Source organism: Perna viridis, chromosome 1 (genome assembly GCF_037379345.1).
Source record: "Perna viridis isolate PV_CMFRI_1.1 ecotype Kerala chromosome 1, ASM3737934v1, whole genome shotgun sequence".
NCBI classification, from domain to species: Eukaryota; Metazoa; Mollusca; class Bivalvia; order Mytilida; family Mytilidae; genus Perna; species Perna viridis.
The window spans coordinates 49,276,770-49,290,918 of NC_142445.1; the positions used below are offsets into that span (position 1 = coordinate 49,276,770).

Sequence of the window (14,149 nt, forward strand, 5' to 3'; positions counted from 1 at the left end):
GTTTGTCTCGCATAAAATAAAAGACCAATCCACAACTGCAGTATTACAACAAACCAAAAAGAAAATACTTATAGTTCAAGACAACCATTGCCTATTGAATGCACCCCCATCAATCCAACCTTAATCTGGTTTAAGTACATTGACTGGAACTGACTCAATCTGCCTAAGGCACCTCCTTCAACCTTTATTAAATCTCTTGATCAGTTCTACGTAAAACAACTCCATCAACCCAACTTAAACTAAACTAAAACAACTCCATCAGCCCAACTTAAACTAAACTAAAACAACTCCATCAACCCAACTTAAACTAAACTAAAACAACTCCATCAGCCCAACTTAAACTAAACTAAAGCAACTCCATCAACCCAACTTAAACTAAACTAAAACAACTCCATCAACCCAACTTAAACTAAACTAAAACAACTCCATCAACCCAACTTAAACTAAACTAAAACAACTCCATCACCCAACTTAAACTAAACTAAAACAACTCCATCAACCCAACTTAAAACTAAACTAAAGCAACTCCATCAGCCCAACTTAAACTAAACTAAAGCAACTCCATCAGCCCAACTTAAACTAAACTAAAGCACTCGATTAGCCCAACTCAATCTACCTATCGCAACCTCTATCTTACTAAAAGCATCTCAGTCATCCTTACAAGTATCATATCAATCTAGCAATTATATTACTTAGAGAATTTATAAAGTTTTATATCAGATATTTCAAGAATTAAAAATTTAGGTGGCTCACTAACAACGAAGGATACCATGCCTCTTAGCACAATTACAATTTGTTTTAAGTTTTCCAGTGCCAGATAAATGTGGCCATTATACATGTACTGGTAATCTAAAAAAAGCTCAAAATTACTTGCACTTAATTCACCTGTTCTATTGTGGTGAATACGTCAAAAGATGAAATATAGTAAACAGAACTGACAGAAAAAAACAATTCCTAGTGTCAACAACCTAGACCTATGTTTTGTTAAATATTAACTGTATTTCTCCTTTTGTAGTGGAAACCAATCATATAGGTATCAGTCTTGTATTACATATTCCTGAGCGGGTGCACGTCAAAACATGGAGGCTAAAAAGTATAGTGGCTTCCTTTTTGCCTTTTCCTGTTTTTGTTTCTTGGCAAATGACTATCATTTTTCATCAAAAGTACAGTGTAAATATCAAGCTATGACACAATAAACTTGTTTTTTCAGGAAAAACAGTATTTTCATGAAAAATAATGCTTCAGAAAAGGGGTCTATTTTATGAACTCAAAATAAAAGTGAAAGTAGAAAAAGTCTATTTTTAGTTTGGCCTGTCCTGGTATACCAAAGTTTGTGCCTTTTTTTCTAAAATGGACCTAAAAATTATTTTTGACATTTCCTTAATTGAAAAACATGGTTAAAAGTTAGATTGAAACTCCTTGTATATCTTTTAAAAAATCATGAAAATTTAAGGTATACTATAGAAGCCTATGGGGCAAAGAATACAAGACTGAGACCTATAACCAGAAAGCTTTCAGTCTATTACTACCAATTAGGAACATTCATTTGTTGTTAAAGTTTAAAACAGTCTTAACTAGGCTAAATATTTTGAAAAGAATTTGCATTCACTTCAAGATGTCATCTTTAATATTTAATAATATTGTCACTAGAACTTGGAATCTAAAATAAATTGTGTCCTCTGACTCTGATTACAGAGATCCTAAACCAAACACTGACAAATGTCCTGTCTGGCAAATTTCCCAAATACCAACCATTGTTGGAAAACTATACAGCTTGGAGAATATCTAGACAGCTTGGAAAATATGTAAACTTGTTCATTACTAGAAAATCTGTTGAACTACAGGCCATCCTTACTGCCGCATTAAAATGACAAATTAGGGAGATGTCATCTGGGTTATGGAGAATGTTATCTCTTAACAGGGCCTTCACAGATATTAACACATATCAATGCTAGAGTAAGATAGAGATGGAGGATTTAATATTGAAACAATATCCTGCCTTGGATCTATAACTTACTAATTATGTGGGGGAATAACTGCAAGTATATCCCAAATTAGGAGAATCCTACAACAACAGGAAATTCTCAAAAGGTCAAGGTTATATTTAGGATTTCCCAGTGATGAAGAGGGTATGGGAATCCCACGGATCAGATACTTAGATAACGAATAAGAAATTAACGGTGCTAATTGGAAGGTTGGTTCCAATCTAAATGAGTATTTTTTTTTCTGGAATATCCTAATAATACAAAAAGCGACAGCCCTGTTAGGTTCCATTGTCTACTTCCAATAGTTCATATAGCTATGGAATGGAAATTCCAACATTTATTGCAAATCTATAATATTTAGAATTAATACAGAAAGATATGAATCAAAAAGTACTAATCTCTATATTATGGCCTGAATTTTTTGTCTTGATAATGATGAAAACCTAAAATTAAAATGTTGAAAATGACATGATGATTAACAATATGGAATTAAAATTTGCATTTACAATGATCAATTTACAAATACAAAGACAGGTGCAATGATGCACTTTTATATGGTAATTGGTATTTTCTTTCAAAATGACACATCTCGAGTAAAAATCCCCAAAAGATCAATAATAAAAAGGCATTTGATAGATGAGTAAATGGATTGTCTCATGCTAATCATCAGTTTCAAAACTGTGATAATTTTTCATTCAAAGTGTTACTGAAAATGCATCAAGTTCTCCTGACATATAAGAAAAATTGTCTGGAATGATTAAAAAAAATTAAAAACATGGTTGATCATTTAATAAAGAGACTTGAAATGTGTAACCTATATCAAAAAAGTTTCCAAGTACATAAAATCTCCTTTAATTCCAACAACTCCCCATGATGTTTTTAGTGCATATTTGAAATAAAAAATGTTATTGCTTGTTTACATATGATTTAACTCATCAGTGTACATAAGAAACATTAAGTTACTTCATAAAGAGAATTAGATGTTTTTAAAGAACTTATTTTGCCACGCTGTTGGTAGTCCATGTAAGAAGTTTCCTCTTGGTCTTTGATGAATACAAGTTTATTGAGAAGGCATGCACCAATAGACTTTAATCACTTTATAATTCTAGTGCATTATGGGAAAGGTTTGTAAGTGATAATTACCGTATCACACTTACAGAACCAGTAGAAAATTGTTTTTAAAAGATGAGTTTTCATGGACTTCAAAGGCAGGGGCTGTCCTTCTGTCCTCATAAAATTTCTCAGGCAACAAATTAACAGTGAAATTATGCTTGCAGTTGTTGCACACAAATTATATCTAAGTATTTCTTAATAATTAAGAACCCTGATGGAAATAAGATACGAGATGTTATGACGGGGGTTAGCCTGTATATACAGTCAGCATATGTTGTTCTTCCGTTCACTCCTACAAAAATCTAAAAAAAATAAGGTACAGAACTAGGATACACACAAACACTTCTTTGCTCACATTTGACACAATCAGGTCTACTCAGACTCTTTACACAAGGGATTAACCTCAAATGCACTTGATGGAAGAATCTACCTGGACCAGAATTTGTCTGATTTGATTCTAAAACTAGAGCTAAAGACGTTGAATTTTTCCCATTACTTTATTCTTTCTTCATGCCAAATTCTTGTAAGAGTGAGTGTTATATATTTCTAGTGATATCTAACTAAAATTCTTAGTGCCACCTAGTGAATGGAAGTACTTCTTCAGTGTAACACTACAGTTCTGGCAAATAATGCAAGAAACTCTTTTCTGCATCTGAGGTTATTTCTTAGTGCAGCAGAAATGGCCAAGTAGTTTTGATTGATGTTGACACTGTCTGCTCAAACAACCCTGACCCTGAGTATCATGAAATAGGGAACATCTACATCTTTTACAGTTTCAGTCTATCTTGAGTTTCAGTCTATTTTGTACTAACTTTTGATAGTGTACAATCTTATAGCAAATCTAATGATCCTGAAGACTACAAGGGAAATCCCCACTAATAATACAATATATATTGTGGCTTTTATCCCCCATGGTTAACCATGTGACAACAAGTTTCTAGCCTAAAAACAGACAGACTGACTGAAATAACAACATTCAAACACTGGTCAAAAACAAGAGCAAACATTTGCATAGCACTATATAATCTATTTAAACAAAATAAACAAAATCCAGAGCAGGGTTTAGGAAATGGGTTCTTTGGTTTATCACAGAATTCTATATTCTGGAATAATATTACAATAACATATTCTTACTTAATCAAAATATTTATGTGACCTTTTGTATACTGAAGTGAAGTGTTGTATAGCTAAGTCTAGACTAACATGATACTCCAAAATTAAAAAGTTGAACTTATTCCAAGGAGAGTACATCCAAAGATGATCCACCCAATAAATACAAGTACTAAAGTTTCACGGACCATTACCTGATCATATCACCTGGTACCTGACTGGTACATGTATCATAAAACCTAGTCAGATATTAATCATTTCCTCAGCTAAGCCAAATGTTTTTTTACTTGATTAACCAAAATGATATTTTTACACTCCATTGCATGTAAACACTATTTAAATATATAACAAATATAATATCTATTTCTACTTACAACAATTTTATTGCAATCATTATATATGTATGGTGATGAGATAAAACTGAAGTGTCAAGGTCTTCAGTAGAAGGACATGATATGAGAGTTCACATGTTCAATATCATACTTGAATTCTATCATCTGGTTGGCAGATTCACTAAGAGATTTCTATACATAAAGCATCAGAAATACTCAATACAGAGCACTCGCCAACTTCTTTAAAGAGGAGATAATATCAAGTAATCCCTTCTACTTACAATCCTAACAAACATTGAATTTTGGGAATGTGTTATGCAAGATATTATAATTTTATGCGTAAATAAAAATAGGACATTAATGGAACATTTAGTGATACCCCATCACATAATGGTGACAAAAGGGGATGGCATAATGTTCCATATAGCCCAACATGAAAACTATATTTTGGATTTTGCTGAACATTAAACTCAATTTGTGAAATTTGATACCAAACAACTGTACAAAGTTTCAAAAAAATTCAATGATCTATTCTCAAGTTATCATCTGGAAACTGTCAGGGAACGGACATGCAACTGTTTAAAGGGTATCACAAATATCTCATCATTTTGTGTGGTGGGAGGATAAAAACTACTTGTTTCATTCTATTTGGAAGCAGTAACACTTGCTTTTACAGATCAATGCAAACTTTATACACTGATAAATTGACAAATTTTTTAAATTATATTTCCCCTATTCAATAATTTTCAACTACAATAGTCATAATTCTTTTTTTCCAAACAAGTTGTCCATATTCTGTCAGCATATTGTAATGTGCTTATCTCCAAGTTACAATTTATATGGTACAGACTATAAGTCAAATAAAAAAATTAAAGAATATATCATTTCGTGTTAACTACTGGGTAGTCAATGAGCATTCATAATGAGCATTCATGACACATTCTTCTTCAACCTCAAAGTAGAACAAACAAATGACCATTATTATTGCAGAAGTGTATATGAAGCATGTTTATAACAACCCCACAGTTAACATGAAAGGGTCTATTTTCCAAAAATAAACTACTAACCTCTGAGAGCTACATCATCAGAGTAAAAGAACTTTTTATCTGTTTTCTAAGATCATTCTACAATGAATATGTTTTGGTTTATCCTAGAACACAATGATTTATTTTTCATTCTCTAGTAGTTTATTTAATCATCGTTTTCCGGAACTTCTCGTTCTCTAGTACTCAAACGTTCTCCAATACTCAAACGTAGTAAGTATATTTCTAGTACAGCTTCAGTTTTATTGCCCGTCTTGCACTATGATGTAATTACATCTACATATATTATTGATTCATACAGATGATGCAGTTTTTGGAATAGATTTTCCAGACCTGACGTAAAACTGGAAGAAACCTTACATGCTTAAAAACACTTGATACATAAATCAATGTCCCAGATTCATGTCAGAATTAGGTCTTACTAACCTATAAGAAACCACCTACGCCTCAATCAATATAGTTCAATAAAGTGGGTCCAGAACTGTAAAAGACAAAAGTCTAAAATGTCAATACCATGTGACAATTTCTATTTGATACTGTTTTGTACGAAAACCAAAACAAAAAGAGTTGTCAATACAACAGCTTGGATCTATAGATCCACGGAATTTCCTTTCCAACCAGAATTCCCATTGTTTACTCTATTCTTGAAAATATACCTAATATGGTAATTCCTTCAGGAACTGTTACATTGGGTGTTAGTTATAATTTATTATTTTAGTGCCTAAAAATTTTAATCAATTAAATCTAGAGAATCTAAGTCTGACCCATTTTTCTTTTCCACTGATAAGAATTTGACCCGAATTATTTTACATTTTGCATTTATCTTCATAGTATTAGAATGCATTTAAAACATTAATATCTGTTCTCAGTTTCACAGATCTGCTAATATAAATTCTTTAACTGTCTATTGAGGTATAAAAAGCTGTGTTCTGTCATTCCATTTCTAAAGATATATACACTAGGGTGATGATCTTTGGTGCAGTTTTATTAATCACATTTCTATATATATATGTCAGAATCGATACACAGAGAACTATATACCAGTAAATTGAGTAATAAGATTAATGACACCCTCAGATCTCCCTGATCATTACAGAGAACCAGATTTCTAAACATTTTGATAATTATCTAGTTGTTTGCCCTTGAAATATTAACACAAATTGAACCCAAATTCGAATCACGGTGTGAAATTCACCTATAGGACACTGATTGCATTCTAATGACTAAGTAAATCTGTCAAATTATTAGCAGTAACTCTAACTTTTTGGCAATAAGTGTATATGTATATAACCTTAAGGCCTCAAGGTAAAAAACAACTTAACAAAATAAATTTTCTATAAAAACACCACTGGTCAATGAGGACATATTGACATAGTAATAAGGGTTAAAATTACATGATTAAATACTGTCTGGATAAAAAACAAGAGCCAATCATTAAAGTGTCAAGGCTGTATAGAGGTTGTAAAGGTGCAATACAACTATTTACTCCTATCATTTATATTAAATATTGTCCTGACATAACTTGTCTGTCGCGACAGGATGCTAATTCTGTGTTTTTTTCTATAACACGACAATCTACAAGAATAGCAACAATACATCAGTGGCTATTTGAATTTTAAATGAACAACTGTATTACAATCATGACTTTAATAATAAGTCCCGCCTTTCTATATTTTGCATTTTTAAGAAAAATTTTGTTAACAGGTAGATACTTTAATATTCAAATATCCATTCAATAGACAGATTTATACAAACATGTACCACCGGTATATAACCAATATATGGCTGTGGCTAATACATGAGGTATCAAAGCTGCTGAACTAGTTCATGTGTCAAGGACATAAATAGTTTCTGATGAAAGTCATAAAAAATTCAAATGTCCACGGACATCAAGGTAACCAAGATATATACAACAGCCAACATCAGAGAAATCAATTTGGAGAAAACGGCCATGACAGTTTGAGGGTAGGCAGTGTAGACATGGTTTTTTTTTTTGGATGAAGGTCTATTTTCACAATCTTAGTCAAATGTGTGAAAACCAAATAATATCTGTGAAAATTATCAAGAAGTCATACATTGTATTACCATTCCTTTACAGGGGCGCTAATTGAATTAAATGCAGTGCAAAGCAAGGCAAAAAATATTATGGGGTGAAACTTGCGTAAATTTTTTTTTTACTGATTTGGGAGGGAGGGGGGCGTATGCCTGGTATGCCAGCCCTTGGATCTGCACCTGCTTTAGCCTATTTCATCTTTTGAACAGTCAGTATACCAACACATCTGAAACTACAAAACCTAAGTGTTATAGAGTTATTACATACATACAGGATCTGAAGTTGTGAATTTTTTATGTACTGTATCTTATATCATGCCACTAGTTTCATTGAAATGCCTAATAAGTTTAAATGCTTACCAGTACAGGGAATGGGTATTAAAATGCTAGACCTTAGTTGTATCAAAATTTCTATAAAAACCTTTTATGAGGATTCTGTACTGAAATAATGAAATGAGGATTTGGATAACTAACACAGTGTACTGATATAGAAAAAAGTCATTCAATATTGGCTTCAGGAGATAATTCTTATTGCCTGATTTCATAGCACTTAGTACATAAATCTCATTTGAGTATGAGTTTAACAGCATTAAATTCAATAAATATTTCAATCTATGGAAGAGAAAGCATTAAAACACTAGGCAAGCTAATGATTTGATTTCTGTGTCAAAGATATAAGTACTAGTTTCATCTTCAATGACCTACTTCAACATTGAAATTTTATCAACCATTTAAACAACAATGATATTAATAAAAGATTTCAATATGAACATTGATTTTTAAAAATACCCGGTAATTAAGATAATTTTTTCCAATTTTTAAGTCTTAAAGATGATGATTACTGCATAGACTAATGATTTACTTTCCTTGCTATCAACTATTCTGTGTTTTCTATGATTTTATAGTGGCATACAAGTAACAAGGCTTGCAATCAAATGTTTTAAAGTGAGGAAGGCTTATCCATGAAGAGGGACCAAAGGCGTCTCTATGTTTCAGTAAAACTTTTGTTCTGAACTGACCACCTCTGGAATTTCATATTAGCATCATCTTAAATATGTCAAGTAAATCATCCCCATTTTTTGCACAGTACCCTGAAATATTGTTTCAGCTGTACCCATGCACACACTGACATTATTTACTATTGATACAAGAATATCGTACAAGCTGCAACAATGGACACACTGACGTTATTTACTATTGATACAAGAATATCGTACAAGCTGCAACAATGGACACACTGACGTTATTTACTATTGATACAAGAATATCGTACAAGCTGCAACAATGGACACACTGACGTTATTTACTATTGATATAAAAATATCGTACAAGCTGCACCAATGGACACACTGACGTTATTTACTATTGATACAAGAATATCGTACAAGCTGCAACAATGGCAACAATGGACACACTGACGTTATTTACTATTGATACAAAAATATCGTACAAGCTGCACCAATGGACACACTGACGTTATTTACTATTGATACAACAATATCGTACAAGCTGCAACAATGGACACACTGAGGTTATTTACTATTGATACAAAAATATCGTACAAGCTGCACCAATGGACACACTGATGTTATTTACTATTGATACAGGAATATCGTACAAGCTGCAACAATGGACACACTGAGGTTTTTTACTATTGATACAAAAATATCGTACAAGCTGCAACAATGGACACACTGATGTTATTTACTATTGATACAGGAATATCGTACAAGCTGCAACAATGGACACACTGAGGTTATTTACTATTGATACAAAAATATCGTACAAGCTGCACCAATGGACACACTGACGTTATTTACTATTGATAAAAGAATATTGTACAAGCTACACCAATGGACACACTGACGTTATTTACTACTGATAAAAGAATATTGTACAAGCTACACCAATGGACACACTGACGTTATTTACTATTGATAAAAGAATATTATACAAGCTGCACCAATGGACACACTGACGTTATTAAATACACCAGAATAACTTCTATGATGCAAATAATAGATTATCTTTCCATCTTCTGATTTTATATATACACCTTTCAATATATAAATAACATCTTACCCATTGACCCCCTTTAAGTAGTATTATTTACTGTTGGGTTAATTTGTTGCCTGATTGTAACAATACTATGGTTTGTGTGTATACATATCAGGGGTTGTCATCGAATGCTGACACCTCTAAGATCCAGTTAAAGTATACAAGGAGACATCCTGGATGTGTCACAAGCCTCAGACATATGTACTTGTATCCAATACATATCACAATACATAATGGCTGTTTTCCCAAATCTTCAATGTTGCTAAACAAAAATAATCACTCAACTGAATAGTCATAAAAGCCTTCATTTTAAAATCATTTATGCTTAACAGGAATTGAACAATACAGAGTCATTTTATAGCTGAATTATCAGTTTACCCAGTTAAAAAAGGAATTTACCTAAGTGTAAAAAATAATGTTTTTTGTTATGACATACATACATACGACCCATTTACTGATCTGACAGGAACTTTAGTAAGGGTATATTTTTTACCAAAAAAAATAAATAAATAAATACATAGTAGGATGAATACTTATAACTGACCGAATAGTCAATATGTATGTCTCAAGAAGTAAGCTACCTGGATTTTTTTTTTTCAAGTTGGATAATTACAGGAAATGACTTGACAATATCTAGGCTGGTGTTCTATCTATAGCTTGAGACGATAATGGCACAAAAAAAGGGCCACTTCATTTGATTGAGTTTTTTTTTTTAAAAAGGCAAATAAACTACTGTTATCCATGACCATGTTCTGCATTAAAAATCAAAATAAAAATGTCTGATTCAGGATAATAACAAAATGTTTGACTTAGACAGAGATTTGTAGTTGAAAGAGTTAATTAAACTCTTTCAGTCATTCCTCCATGCTGTTGATTCCTCTGAAGCATATTTATGTAGCTTTTGTGAAAAATTCTGTCACTAATCAAATGAAACAGCGCAGTCACAAAAAAAAAAAAAAAATGAAAATGAAATATTTCAACAGAAAGTTAATTACCAGACAGCATACATTTTCAACATGCTTGATTAGGAGACCTAATCAAAACATTGTAAATACTTGTCATAGAAACCTCTTCAGTGTGCTAGAACTTAAAATTCAATCCCACCTCATAATTTTGTTATAGAACATTTCAAATTCCATCCAAACAAAATTAACATCAGGACATGAAGAGTTCACTCAACTAAAAATTTGGAATTTTAGCAAGAGAAGTGAATGAACCTCAAGTCATGACTACCCACATACTGCTATATTTGATAAACAATAAGATAAGTAAATATCACAGTAGAAAAGTATTTTAAAAATCGATGATCAGTTACGATTGGTCTGAACAACTCCAATTATTAAATCTATCATAATCACTACTGATATTTCACTCTGACGTGGGGTGATAAGTCATCAGAATCTGTAATTGTATTTACATACATCTTTAGTACAAGTGACAATGCCCTCAACAAACCATTTCTTGATTAAATTTACATTTACGTCAATAGCTTGTGTAACATACTCCATGAAAAATATTGGTTTTTTTTGCATAAAAATAAACTTATTGTGTACATGGCTTGATTTGTAAGGTTTGTGACCCTATCAAATATGACATGTGTTTTGGATGGGCTTTAGCAAGATCATTCACCTGGAAGGACAAACAGACATACAGACCAGTACCTGAGAACTCATCAATTTAGACCTTGACATATATTAATATATGTTATAACACCACAATAACCTAAAACAAACTCTATACCATTCAAGCCAGAATTTACAAACAACTAAATTAACCCACTGTTATTGGGCTACTTTTGGAAAAAAAAAACACACTGGCCTTACAAATGAAGTATGGGGATTTAAGTACCATTCTGTGTGGGCATCAGGCAATGGGTGGCACATCACATTTCTCAATCTGGCTTTTTTGCCACAAATATATTCAATACATCTAGAAAACAACTTTTTGACTGCTTATTTAAGGAAAAAGTATGGGGAAATTTTCCTGCCATTTTTTCATAATGCACTTCAACTATTTTTGACTTATCACTATTTTAAAAAGACAAATTCTACAAACACTTTGATGGTTATTTCTGGAGGTTATCGGGTACAAATACTTGATTAATGCAATAAAATCTCTGTGTTTTTTTCCTTCATGTGCCACACCATATACACATTTTGCCTGATTCTTAGACAGAGATGTACTTAAGAACAAGAAGTATTCAGCAGTAATGAATAATTTAAACAAAAAAAAAGATCAGTTAAATCATCTGTACTTAGATATTATTTTATAGAACTAAAAACATTGATAGCTCAATTGTTAGCAGTAAATTTGGAACAGTATGACTAAATCAGTATGTCTATCTGTATCATCTGACTATGGACAATGACCTAAAAAGAGACATGTACATTATTATGACCAGTGTTATATATGCCAAAAATCATTATCAGTTCTCCCATCAACCATAATACAGGACAGGTCTATTAAAATGGGCCTCAAGATATATCATGGTCAATGGCCTTACAGATAGAAGTTTATAATGTAAATGAAATCCAATATTATATATAAATCCTTGAAAATTAAAACTAGAAAAGCAAAATTTAGGAAGAAAATAATGTTTTTTTTCCTTGTATCCTTCTAGCATAATAAATCAAACAATATAGCTTCAGAGAACAGAGACCGACAGTTATTGAATTTACATTAAATTAAAAGGCATATCATTTTAAAAGAAACTTCCATTATCAGTGCAGTGTTATGTCAATAAACCAATGCCAATGACCAGCTATATACTATTTAACCTCTGAGATCAGATTTGTAAAATAGTTCAATAACCGAGTGTCAATGTTACTTCATTCAGTCCATGGACATGACACAGCTTCTGAAGGAAACCTACGTCAGACTCTGATTGTGTCATAACGCATTGATAAGTAATGTCATGAAAACGGCAGTAGTCCTAAATTCAATTATGAACTTGGAGTATTTAGGCCTTGTTCACTTAATGGATAGAGAAGGGTTTATTGAACTTCACTGAAAATAGAATGACCATGCTTCTAGTATAGAGATGTAAATTAAGTTGTCAGTAAGTCAGCATCATGGCTATCAGAGAGAGATCCATCAATAGTGATGGGATTATAACCCTGCTACTATTCTGATAAATAGATTGCATGTTAAGAGACAGATACGGCTGCAGTTAAAGACCCTGGTGGAAATTTTCTCCTAGGACAATATGGCTTTTCCATAGTTCCAATTTTTATAACAATATCATGTTAGCTGACAATTATTTCTTTAAAGATATTATCCTTCAAAAAACCTAATTAAATGTGACTTATCACCATCTCTCTTATACTTTACTTGCTATTAAAACTAATCCTCCCTAGTTTTACCTTGGCAAAAACTTTTGATCTACTCATTTCAATTGTCAATACATGCAATTATTGTTTGACATAGAATGGAGGCCTAATTAAATAACATGAATGTATTTTTTCCTAACAGCAGAGATAAAAACTTCAGTAGCATTAGCTGCTATTCATCTCAAGACAATTTTGTCTGCTTCAGCAACTGTACTTCACATCTTTGGAAAAATCTTTCCGGCATCTCGCTACTGTGGATCAATATTTAGACAGCTTCAAGTGCAAGTAAAACCATCCTCTGGCTTTTAATGAAACTGAACTAATTTGACATACCAATCTCACAAAACATGTTTGTCGATTTCCTTATTTTTCGTAAATGATTTGGAAAACATGTTGACAATGCATTAGTAGCAGTGATAGATAATTTATACAATATCACTGGTGATCTATTTACTGAGTGGTATTGGTAGTACTAAATGACTTATTCCTATACTAGACCAACACTCCTTGTAAAATGAGAAATTGAGTAACAAATTTACCTATACCACTGGTTATATGTGATTTAGTACAGTAACTAATCAAAGTACAATTACACCATTTTTTTTTTCTAAACAAATCAAATGAAGTGGGAAAAAATTGGACAAGTATGACTACATTAGCCTGCTTCTACTTATAATCCCTAAACCCATGACTGAACCCGACACTATGTACAATTTTTATTGAAAATGAATCAAAGCAGATCATATTGTATTTAAGTATGATATTGGGTTCAATGTGAAGGACAAACAGTTCGCTATCATAACAATATGAATATCGTATTATTAATACCATTTTACTAATTTACAAACAGAAAAGCATTATCAACTTAATACCTATCTTAATGGACACTTTGATTAAAAAAAATGTAATTCTCATTTCAATAAAGAAAAAAAATCAAAATTCTTTAAAGTGAACTGAATAAAAGCATCTGACAATTTAATCGGAGATTTACTAAGTACATGAATTATGGGCTATGTTTATAAATGGCTGCATCTTTGTAACAACACCTGCCGCTGTGGTTTTGGAACATGAATAACAATAAAACTACCTCTTTCTTTAAATGTTAATAATAAATTTCCAATCTGAAT

The 14,149-nt window shown here is 31.9% G+C and overlaps 1 long non-coding RNA gene across 39 annotated transcripts in view; it reads right to left on the reverse strand.

The window, feature by feature from the left end:
- Positions 1-14,149, reverse strand: part of LOC148629152 (uncharacterized) — a 129,893-nt gene that overhangs the window by 26,741 nt on the left and 89,003 nt on the right. For 5 of the 39 annotated variants that reach the window (XR_015915187.1, XR_015915180.1, XR_015915190.1 and 2 more), the window contains one exon: positions 7,816-7,868. The exons of 22 other annotated variants lie outside the window; for them this stretch is intronic. This is a non-coding gene — a long non-coding RNA (uncharacterized LOC148629152). Of the gene's footprint in view, positions 1-4,582; positions 4,604-6,009; positions 6,065-7,761; positions 7,869-9,717; positions 9,956-10,942; positions 12,063-14,149 lie in introns of those variants that run through there. 12 more of the 39 variants (XR_015915188.1, XR_015915182.1, XR_015915181.1 and 9 more) reach the window with 6 other exon arrangements.